Below are 10,905 nucleotides of genomic sequence, written 5' to 3' on the forward strand. Positions count from 1 at the left end.
TGGGCCGCTGTGATCCATGGGTTGCCCTCTGGTGGAGAGTGGGTGGGTGGGGTCACTGCAGCAGGGTGTGTGCTCCCACAGGCCAGGCTACTATCACTCTGCAAGCGTTCACACACAGGCCAGGCTTCCCCTGCCTCCACTCACAGTCACATTGGCCATTGTATGAAGATCCACGACCCAGATCACTGCCACCAGGAGGGGGTGGGGGTCACTCCCCTAGTTCCACTGCTTCCTGGGGGGTCCCATCTGCCCACCTTCAGATGTCTGGCTGCGTGGATCTCTCAGGCGTCCTGTTGTGCTGCGTAGGGAACCCTCTGCTGGTTAATGGATGTCTGTTTAGTTGTAATTTAAGAGAGGAGAGACAAAGGGAACAACTCACTCTGCTATCTTGCTGACATCACTCCTCCTCATTCTTCTTTTATGTTGTTTTTAAACAACTTTAGTGAGATATAACCCACATACCATACAATTCGTTCATTTAAAGTGTATAATTCAGTGACTTTTACTATGCATTCAGAGTTGTACAACTATCATCACAATCAATTTGAGAGCATTTCCATTACCCCAAAAAGAAACTTAGCTGTCAACCTCACACCACTACCCCTCCGCACCAGCCCTAGGCAACCACTAATCTACTTTCTGTTTCTATAGATTTGCTTATTCTAGACATTTCATATAAACGAAATCATACAATACGTGGCCTTTAGTGTCTGGCTTCTTTCACTTAACATATGTTTTCAAGGTACATCATGTTGTAGCATGTATCAATACTTCGTCCCTTTTTATGGCTGCATGATATTCCACTGTACGGATATACTACACTTTATCTATTTATTGCTTGTTGGACATTTGAATTGTTTCTACTTTTTTGGCTATTATGAATAATGTTGCTATGAACATTCATATACAAGTTTTTGTGTGGATAATGTTTTTAATTCTCTTGCACGTGTACCTAGGAGTGAAATTGCTGGGTCATATGGCAATTCTTTGCTTAACCTTTGAGGAACTGCCAGACTGTTTTCCAAAGCAGCTGCACCATTTTAGATTCCTGTCAGCATTGCATCAGGGTTCCAATTTCTCCACACCTTTGCCAACACTTGTTATTATCTGTCTTTTTTATTATAACCATCGCTATTGGGCATGAAGTGGTATCTTATATGCATTTTCCTAATGACTAATGATCTTTTTAGTTTCTTATTGACCTTTTGTATATCTTCTTTAAAGAAATATCTATTCTGATCTCTCTTGCCCATTTTAATTGGGTTCTTTTTTTTTTAAAAAGATTTTATTTTTCCTTTTTCTCCCCAAAGCCCCCTGGTACATAGGTGTATATATATTTTTTTAGTTTTGCGTCCTTCTAGTTGGGGCATGTGGGACACTGCCTCATCGTGGCCTGATGAGTGGTGCCACGTCTGTGCCCAGGATCTGAACTGGTGAAAACCTAGGCCACCAAAGTAGAGCACATGAACTCAACCACTCAGCCATGGGGCTGGCCCCTTAATTAGATTCTTTATCTTTTTATTGTTGAGTTGTAAGAATTCTTTATATATTTTACATACAAATCCTGATCCAGTATATGATTTACAAAGTTTTCTCCCAGGCTGTGGGTTGTTTTTTCATTCTCTTGATCATATCTTTTGGAGCACAGAAGTTTTTTATTTTGATGATGTCATTTATCTATATTTTCTTTTGCTTCTTGTGCCTTTGGTGTTATATTTAAGGAACCATTGCCTGATCCAAGGTCATGAAGATTTCCACCTAGGTTTTCTTCTAATAGTTTTACAATTTTAGCTCTTAGATTTAGGTCTTTGATCCATCGTGAGTTAGTTTTCATATATGGTGTGAAGTGGGGGTTTGACTTTGTTCGTTTGCATGTGAATATCCAGTTGTTCCAGCACCATTTGCTGAAAAGGTTGTCCTTTCCCCCATTGAATGGTCTTGACAGTGTTGTTGAAAAGCAATTAGCTGTAAATGTGAGGGTTTATTTCTGGACTCTGGTCCTATTTCTTTGACCTATTTGTCTGTCTATATGCTGATACCACACTGTCTTGATTACTGTCACTTTGTAGTAAGTTTTGAAATCAGAAAGTGTGAGTCCTCCAAATTTGCTCTTCATTTTCAAGATTTTATTGCTATTCAGGGATCCTTGAATTCCTGTATGAATATTAGGATTAGTTTGTCAATTTGAGCAGAGAAGACAGCTGGGATTTTGCTGGGGCTCGAATTGAATCTGTAGATGAATTTGGGGGGTACTGCCATCTTAACAATTGTGAGTCTTTTGATTCATGAACATGTGATGTATTTCCATTTATTTAGGTCTTCTTTTATTTCTTTCAACAATGTGTTGTAGATTTCAGTGTACAAGTCTTACATTTGTTTGGTTAAGTTTATTCCTAAATACTTTATGCTCTTTGAGGCTATTGTAAATTGAGTCATTAATTTCATTTTTGGATTGTTCGTTGCCATTGTAAAGAAATACAATTGATTTTTGTATATTGATCTTGCATCCTGTAATCTTGTTGAGCTTGTTTATTAGTCTGATAGTATTTTTGACTCCTTAGAATTTTCTACGTATAAGATCATGTCACCTGCAAATAGAAGTGGTTTTACTTCTTACTTTCCCATCTGAATGCCCTTTATTTCTTTTTCTTGCTCTGACTAGAACCTCCAGTATAAAGTTGAATAGAAGTGGCAAGAGCAGATATCCTTCTCTTGTGCCTAATATTGGGAGGAAAGCGTTCAATCTGGAGCCATCAATTATGACATTAGCCGTGGTTTTTCTTAGATGCCCTTTAACAGCTTGAGTTCCCTTCTATTCCTAGTTCGTTGAGTGTTTTTATCATGAAAGGTGTTGGATTTTGTCAAATGCTTTTTCTCTGTCTATTGAGATGATTACCTAGTGTTTTTTCCTTTTTTTCTGTTAGTGTGATATATTACTATGATTGATTTTTGGATGTTAAACCAATCTTGCACTCCTGGGATAAATCTCATTTGGTCATGATATATGATCCTTTTTACATATTGCTGCCACTCTCACTCACAATCTCCCACACTCAAAGGGACACACACACACACACAAACTCACACACAACTATGGCTGCCCTGGCCCCAGGTTGGTGTCACAGTGACAGACCCTGGCTCTGGGATTGCTCTTGTCTGATGACCTCTCCTTAGGACCCTCTTCCCTCTGCTTCTTATATATTTGGCTTCATTTGGATTCTACAACTTCTCTACTTTATCACAAACTCTTATTTTTTGGTGATGTTGATGATGGTATCTACTGGCTTGAGTAGAAAAGATACTCCTGTGTTTCTTCTTCTTCTTCTTCTTCTTTTTTTTTTCTTTTGAGGAAGATTAGCCCTGAGCTAAGATCTGCTGCCAAGCCTCCTCTTTCTGCTGAGGAAGACTGGCCCTGAGCTAACATCCATGCCCATCTTCCTCCAATTTATATGTGGGACGCCTGCCACAGCATGGCTTGCCAAGTGGTGCCATGTCCACACCTGGGATCCAAACCGGCGAACCCTGGGCCACCAAAGCAGAACATGCAAACTTAACTACTGCGCCACTGGGCCGACTCCATCCTGTGTTTCTTCTTTATCCACACAGAACACCTCTGATACTTCTGGTCACCAGATGAATGGGTTTTTCTCCCACATGAAGCAATTCTCTGTGACACCAGTTTGATGTCTAGAATTCTATTCAATTCTGATGCTGTCTACCTGGAGTTGGCATCAGATCCCACAAGTTAAGGGATCAGTCCCACAAGACTGCCTCCACTTCAGATGCCAATTGTAAGTCCTAGGTCGTCGTCTATACTTCTGAGTAACTGACTATAAATTGGGATTCTCATGGCCCCCTCCTTGGAGTCAGTAATTTGCTAGAATGGCTCACAGAACTCAGGAAAACACTTACTTACACTTACCAGTTTATTAAAGGATGTTATAAGGGATATAGATGAACAGCCAGATGAAGATGTACACAGGGCAAGGTCTGGAAGGGTCCTAAGCACAGGAGCTTCTGTCCCTGTGGAGCTGGGGTGTGTCACCCTCCTGGTGTTGATGTGATCACCAACCCAGAAGCTCCCTGAACCCTGTAATATTGGAGTTTTTATGGAGGCATTATCACATACACATGGTCGATTATTAACGCCATTTCCAGCCTCCTCCCCTCTCCAAACAATGGGGTGGGGCTGAAAGTTTCAAGCTTCTAATCATGGCTTGGTCTTTCCAGGGACCAGCCCCCATCCAGGAGCCCACCAAGAGTCACCTCATTAGAACAAAAGATATTCCTATCACCCAGGAAATTCCAAGGAGCTCGCTGTCAGATGCTCCCATCACTCAGGAAATTCCAAAGGCCTGAGGAGCTCTGTGTCAGGAACTGGCATAAAGACTAAATATCAGAATAAATGATTCTCCCACTACCCCTATTTACAAGGGTTTTAGGAGCTCTGTGTCAAGAACCAGGGGCAGAAACAAATATATACATTTCTAATTATTTCAAGCAGCTATTGTGTTCTATTTCATGCCAGGAGTTTTACATTATTTACCTTAATTCTCACAGATGCCCAAATATGTTCGCTAGTATTATTATCACCATTTTATCAATGGTGAAACTCAGGGCTGAGAAAGAAGAAAGTGGCCCCTGACTCCCTCTGCTGGGAGCCCATTTGGCACTAGCTGCTGGACCGTGGTGTTCTCCTAAAGAACACAGTTTCACAGAACGCCAATGTCAGATGACAGCATCACTACGCAATCGCGATAGAGTGAGACAGAAATAAGGCGAGTCCATAATCACGTCTGAGCATGGACAAAAACAAGGTCACTGAAACCACCAAAATGAGTGAACTCTGCTCTCTCCTGTTTAGCATGAGATTGCTGCTGATTTCCCAATTACAGCTTTAGCCCTGCCCCATTCCTCCACCTCCCAGATAGAAATTAAGCTATCCAGTGACAGAATTGCCCTCACCTTCTGACAGCACCCAACACAAGCCCAAATCCCACAGTAATCCCCTCCAACCCCCACTTACTGAGACACTCCCCATGGTGTGTGGTCTCCTCGGTTGCAACCAGTACCAATAAACCCAAATTTGTTCAACTATGGTGATGTGCCCGGTGGTCTTTGGCTGGTGGGCATCAACCAGGGTTAGGCAACTTACTCGAGATCACTAAACTCAAAAGTGGCGAAGCCAAGACTGGGACTGGAGGCTTTAAAAGTAATGCCAGGCTCCTACCCGCCACGCCACCCTGCGTCTTTGGGCACTTGCTGTGTAGCATGCCCTATTGTGTCGTGAGGAATTGACCTTTCCTACGGGGAGGTCCGGCCTTTGCCCTTGGCTACTGGGAGGTGATCTTTGCATCTCTGGAGTGGCCTGCCTGATGGGAGTGTCTTTGTTTGCTGGGGGCTTTGGCCACTGGACAGCCTCACAGTGTGATTTGTGATGGGGGCTCTGGAACAGGCCATATCAGTTCCAACCTGCAAAGGCACTGGGACTAGAGCTATTAGCCTGACCTCCTGGAGGGGTTGGAGACTTAAGATCAGCCACCAGCGCAGCATGTGATGAAGCCTCAGTAAAACCTCTGGACGCCAGAGGTTCAGGCGAGTTTCCCCGACTGATATTACTCTGTGTGTGCTGTCACACACTGTGGCCAGGAGGAGGTAACACTGTCTGTGACTCCACGGGGAAGGGGATGACTGGAAGCTCTGAGTTTAGACCCCTCCTGCACTCTGCCCTGTGCATCGCTTCCTTAAGCTGGTTTCAATTTGTATCCTTCTACCGCAAAAAAACCCAACAACCCTATAATCGTAAGCATAGAGCATTCCTGAGTTCTGTGAGTCATTCCAGCAAATTATCAAAACTGAGGGCGATCCTGGGGACCCCTGAATTTGTAGCCAGCTGGTCTGAAGTGAGGGTGGTCCTGGGGACCCCTGAACTTGCAGCTGGTGTCTGAAGTGAAGGCAGTCTTGTGGGGCTCTTCCCTCAGACTGCACGGTTTGGCGGGCTCCCTTGCAGGTGGGGGTCAGACCTCCTGGGCGACTCGACAGCCTAGAGGTCTGTGCCCTCAGCCTTGCACTTTGGCCGACTCAGGGCACCTGTGCTCTGGAGCCTTAGGAGGGGCATAGGTCAAAAAAAAGACTTGTTCCATTTGGGGAACTTTCAGGAAAGCCAGAGAGAGGGCCAAGGAGTTCTATACAGCCCCACGGTGGGCTGGGCTGAGCTTCAAGGCCATACCTGTTGCGTGAGTGTGCATGTGTATATGAGTGTGTCTGTCTGTCTCACCCCCCACCCCCTGACTAGCTGCTGTTACCGTAGGCCCCCTGACCACCTGAGGACCAGGAGGTCCTGTCAGCCCCACCCTGATGTGGGTGAAGACTGTGACTCAGGCAGCCACCAGGCCCCACCCACAGGCTCCGCGTGGATTCTGCAAGGCTCTTCCTGCCGCCCGTGGGCCCCTGCCGAGCCAGGCCCAGAGCCAGCCGCCCCGGTGAGACAGGCTGTCTCATCACCCATCCTGGGACTGGGCTGGCACTCTGCCCTCTGCCCTCTGCCCAAAACAGGTGGTGGCAGCGGGAATGGTGAACTGACAGCCATTTCCTTTTCCTGATAAAGTTGGATTTATCTCAACAATGCAAGAATGATTTTAGAAAACTTGTAAACTTTATTTAACAATGTATAGACCAAATGAAAATAACAATCTAAAAGTAATTGCTGGATAAAATTCAACACAAACTCAAGATTTATGAAAAGCTCTTAGTAAATTAGGAATAGAAGGGCATCTACTTAACCTGATGTAGAGTATCTGTGAGGGTTAATTTTACGTCAATTTGGCTGGACCACAGTGCGAAAATATTTGGTCAGCCAGTATTCTGGATGTTTCCGTGAGGGTATTTTTGGGATGAGATTAACATTTAAATCAGTGGACATTTAAGTTAGAGTAAAGGAGTTTCCCCTCCATAATGGGGAAAGGCCTCATCCGATCAGCTGAAGTCCTTAACAGAACAAAGATTGACCTGCCTCCAGCGGCAAGGGGGGGTTTCTGCCAGCAGACTGCCTTTGCACTGGGGCTGCAAGTCTGCCCTGAGTCTCAGCCTGCCTGCCTTCCCTGCAGATTTTGGACTCACCAAGCCTCCACAGTTGTGTGAGCTAATTCCTTAGAGTAAATCAATCTCTCCCTCCCTCTCTCTCTCCCTCCCTCTCTCATTCCCTCTCTCTCCCTCCCTCTCTCTCTCTCTTTCATCTACATGTATATCCTGTTGGTTCTGTTTCTCTGAAGAATCCTGACTAATACAGTGCCCATTAGAAGGAAAAAAAAAAAAGCCCTGTCATCCTGGATGGTGAAATCTTATTCATTTCCTTAAAGTTCAGGAACAGGATCAGGATACCCGCTGTCTCCCTTTCTTGACAACAGTTTCCTGGAGCTGATTCGGCTTCTGTGGGCCAGGAATCCAGGCATGACATAGCCCATCCTCTGCAGTCAAGGTGTAGGCTGGGGCTGCGATGAGCTCAAGGCTGGACAGGGGAAAGATCTGCGTCCAAACTGACACATGTGGCTGCTGACAGGACTCAGGTCCCCACGCATTGTTGGCCTGAAGCCGCCCCCATTTCCCAGTCACTGGGCCTGTCCACAGAGCAGGTCACAACACAACATGGCAGATGGCTTCATCAAAGTGAGCAAGCAAAAGAACCAGAGAGGGAGCCTAAGGAACATTCTAGAGGGAGAAAATGACCAAATTCTGTGACAGTTCAGATTCAGTGGCAAAAAGGAGGTGAAGATCCGCAGAAGACTCTGGAGGTTGCTGCCTGAAAGAACGATGGTGGCGAGAACAACAAGGTGCTTTAGAAAGACCTCTGGCCTTTGTGGTGGGCTTGGTTGGGGAAACTGTCCTGTGGTGGGCTACCTCTGAGAAGTCCTGTTGTGTGCCAGAGGAATGTGCTCAGAGAGGTGAGCTGACAGCCACAGTCTGACGTCTTTGAGAACCAAAATAGGGAAATGCTCTGGAGGACTGGAGAAACGGATGGTGCCACACGCAGTTCTAAAGAGGTCAGGCCCAGCGATGACTTTAAAAGTCACAAGAGTAGCAAGGAGGAGAATGACAAGGCAGCAGAGCCCACACAGTCAGAGCTCAGAGCTAGACGGGACCTCAGGGACTCATCACTCTCACCCACAGGTAAAGAAACAGACACCCAAGCGCGACGTACCTGGTCCAAGGTCACACGGCGAGCCCAGAGAGTGTTGGACACTCACTGTCTCAGGCTCACTTGTCATTACCCTTCTTTTAGGAACAGTGCCCACTCCCCTCTCCTCTCCTCCACTCAGCCCACAAGCTTAGGGCTCTGGGCAACCACCTCAACTCCAGGGATGGGCTCGTGGCTCAGCCTGGCCAATCAGAGTGGCGCACTGCAGTCCCCCAGCCACAGAGACTGGCTTAGGGATGAGTAGGTGCCCAGCCAGAGAGACACCAAGAGACGTTTTTAGAGCTGCAGAGGTGGGCACTTTCTCCCACTGGACTTGAACCTGGGTGGATATGAGTCTGAAGTGGGTGCTACCATCCAGCCCTGAGAAGGGAAGAGCCTGTCTGAGGATGGAGGCCAGACAGAGGTAGCCAGACCCAGCAACGAAAGGAAACACTGTGCTGTCAACCGTGTCGAGTCCAAGTTTAAATCTACCCCTTCCTGACCACTCAATCATTCCAATACATTCCTCCCGCCTCCACCTATTCTTTGGCCTAATCTCACTTGAGTTGTGGGTTTTGTCACTCACAATCATGAATCCTAACTAATATACAGGAAAAGAGAGTTTAATGGAGAGGAGAGTGTTGGACTCAGAACTCTGAGGTGGAAGGAAAATCAAACCAGAGAGCAGACCTTTGCCACTGGGCAATCAATAAAGACTTTCAGCATCAGGTATGTACCCTAGGGAACTCGTGCTCACGTGCACCAGGAGACACACATGAGACTTTTGTGGCAGCACTATTTGTGTTATGAAAAAGCTAAATCCAAATGTCCATCAAGAGGGGAATGGATAAACACATTACAGTATATTCAAACAATGGAATACTACACAGCAAAGAAAAGTAATGAACTATGGCTTTGCACATTGACATGGATGAATCTCAAAAACACAGTGAAAAAAAGAAAGTAAGTACGGTTGCATTCAGATTAGTATCCAACTATCCAAAACTTAATGTATTATTTAGGGATACACACATATGTAGTAAACATATAACAAAAGTCGAGAAAATGATAAACACAGCATTCAGATTAGTTGTTACCCTTCCAGGGAGGTTATGGTTACAGAGAGGCACACGCGAGCATCAAAAGCATCGTCAATATTCTGTTTCTCAAGCTGGGGTCATAGTGGTGGTGACTACATGGGTATATGCGTTTTATTACTTTTTATGTCGTATATGCGAGCATGTGTGGTCTATATTGTTTTGTATTATGAGACATTTCATAATAAAAATAAATAGAAGAGTTAGGATCAATCCCTGGGAGGCTATCACAGCACATGGTTGACAGGATGGTGTTTCCATGCCTAATTGGGCAGCTTTCTGTACAACAAACAAAGGGAACCAGCAATGGCTGCCATTTATTGAGCATGACCTGTGGGCTGAACACTTCTAAGCATTTGCATTTTCTCATTTAATTCTCATAACAGCCCAACGAGGCAAGTACTATGCTAAGAGTTAGGTTGTGAGGTTGGAGTCAGTGAAATAATTTGCCCAAGGCCAGAGAGCCAGCAGGAGAGGCGGGGCCAGGATCTGACCCCAGGCCACCCACAGAAACCACATGTTGGGCCACCCCACCTGCTGCCAAAACCCATCTTTGGAGGCAGGACAAACCCCTGGTAATCCTCATTCCCAATGCAGAGGTCTGGCGGTCACCAGATCAACCAACGTGTCATAAGCCAGGAGGCCTGAAGAATGTCTCCTCCTCTCCCAGGACCCAGAACAGCTGATCTGTGGTGCAACGTGGGCCCAAGCTGCCCAAGACTGGGGGGAAAGTCAGTTTGATCGGGGCTGAGGGAGTTCCTGGGATTTGGGAATTTCAATGCAAAAATGGGGAAAGTCCCAGGCAAACCAGGAAAGGTTTGACATGCTACCTGATAGTGGGTCTTGAGCAATAAGCAAGGACAGAGAACAGGCTGAGCTGATGCTGCACAGGTGCAGGAACATGGAGAAAACATGACTCTTTAGGTGTGTTAATCCACCCACTTGTGCAACATGACCCAATCCATCTCTTGAACCTTTCTTCTAATCAGAAGAACAACACGTCCCCCTTGTGGGAATGGCTGGAGGGAAGCAGGAGAGCACATCCCTTCCTCATCGGCAGAGAAGACGTGGGAAGAGGAGCTAGAAGCATTTGCCTCCCAAGAGAGAGTCCCAGGGGGGTGCTTGAGCTCTTCTCCAACTCCAGCCCTCCTTAGGCAGGGGTCTAGTCTGGCAGCAATGAACCTCGAGTGAGCATTGAACAGCGAGGTGCCTCCCTTTGGGGACGGCAGAAAAGAATGAGACTGTGGGAGAGGGCTGGAGTTCAAATCCTGGTCTGTCTACCTTGAGACGATTCTTGAACTTAAGTCTGTTTCTCATCTCTAAAAGGAGACAACAATAACCGCTCTACAGCCTTGCTCTAAGGATTACACAGAATACTGCATGTGAAGTTGACATAGTATCTGACACATAGTAGGTACTTGATAAATGGTAGTTATTTAAAATTTTTATCATTATTGTAGAGACGGACCTGTATCCTGATTGTGAAATGGAGATAGAGCACTTTTATTTACATAAATGCCTAGGTCAAGTCTCTCACTGAACTACCATCACAACCCAATAGTCCTTGGAATTTCTCTCTTCATGCTAGGATATCCATCGACAGTAAATAGGATAAATAAGTCTTGGTGGTTTTAT

The 10,905-nt window shown here is 45.7% G+C and overlaps 1 protein-coding gene across 2 annotated transcripts in view; it reads left to right on the plus strand.

Annotated features, from left to right (window-relative positions):
* PLA2G4D (phospholipase A2 group IVD) overlaps positions 1 to 9,505 on the plus strand; it is a 32,645-nt gene extending 23,140 nt beyond the window's left edge. Inside the window, exons 21-22 of one of the 2 annotated variants that reach the window (XR_006523377.2) lie at positions 3,607 to 3,791; positions 6,311 to 9,505. The gene's annotated coding sequence lies outside the window, so the exon portion shown is untranslated. Of the gene's footprint in view, positions 1 to 3,606; positions 3,792 to 4,230; positions 5,089 to 6,310 lie in introns of those variants that run through there. The other variant, XR_011499926.1, reaches the window with a different exon arrangement.
* The last annotated feature ends 1,400 nt before the right edge of the window (positions 9,506 to 10,905 follow it).

This window comes from Equus asinus, chromosome 2 (genome assembly GCF_041296235.1).
Source record: "Equus asinus isolate D_3611 breed Donkey chromosome 2, EquAss-T2T_v2, whole genome shotgun sequence".
NCBI classification, from domain to species: Eukaryota; Metazoa; Chordata; class Mammalia; order Perissodactyla; family Equidae; genus Equus; species Equus asinus.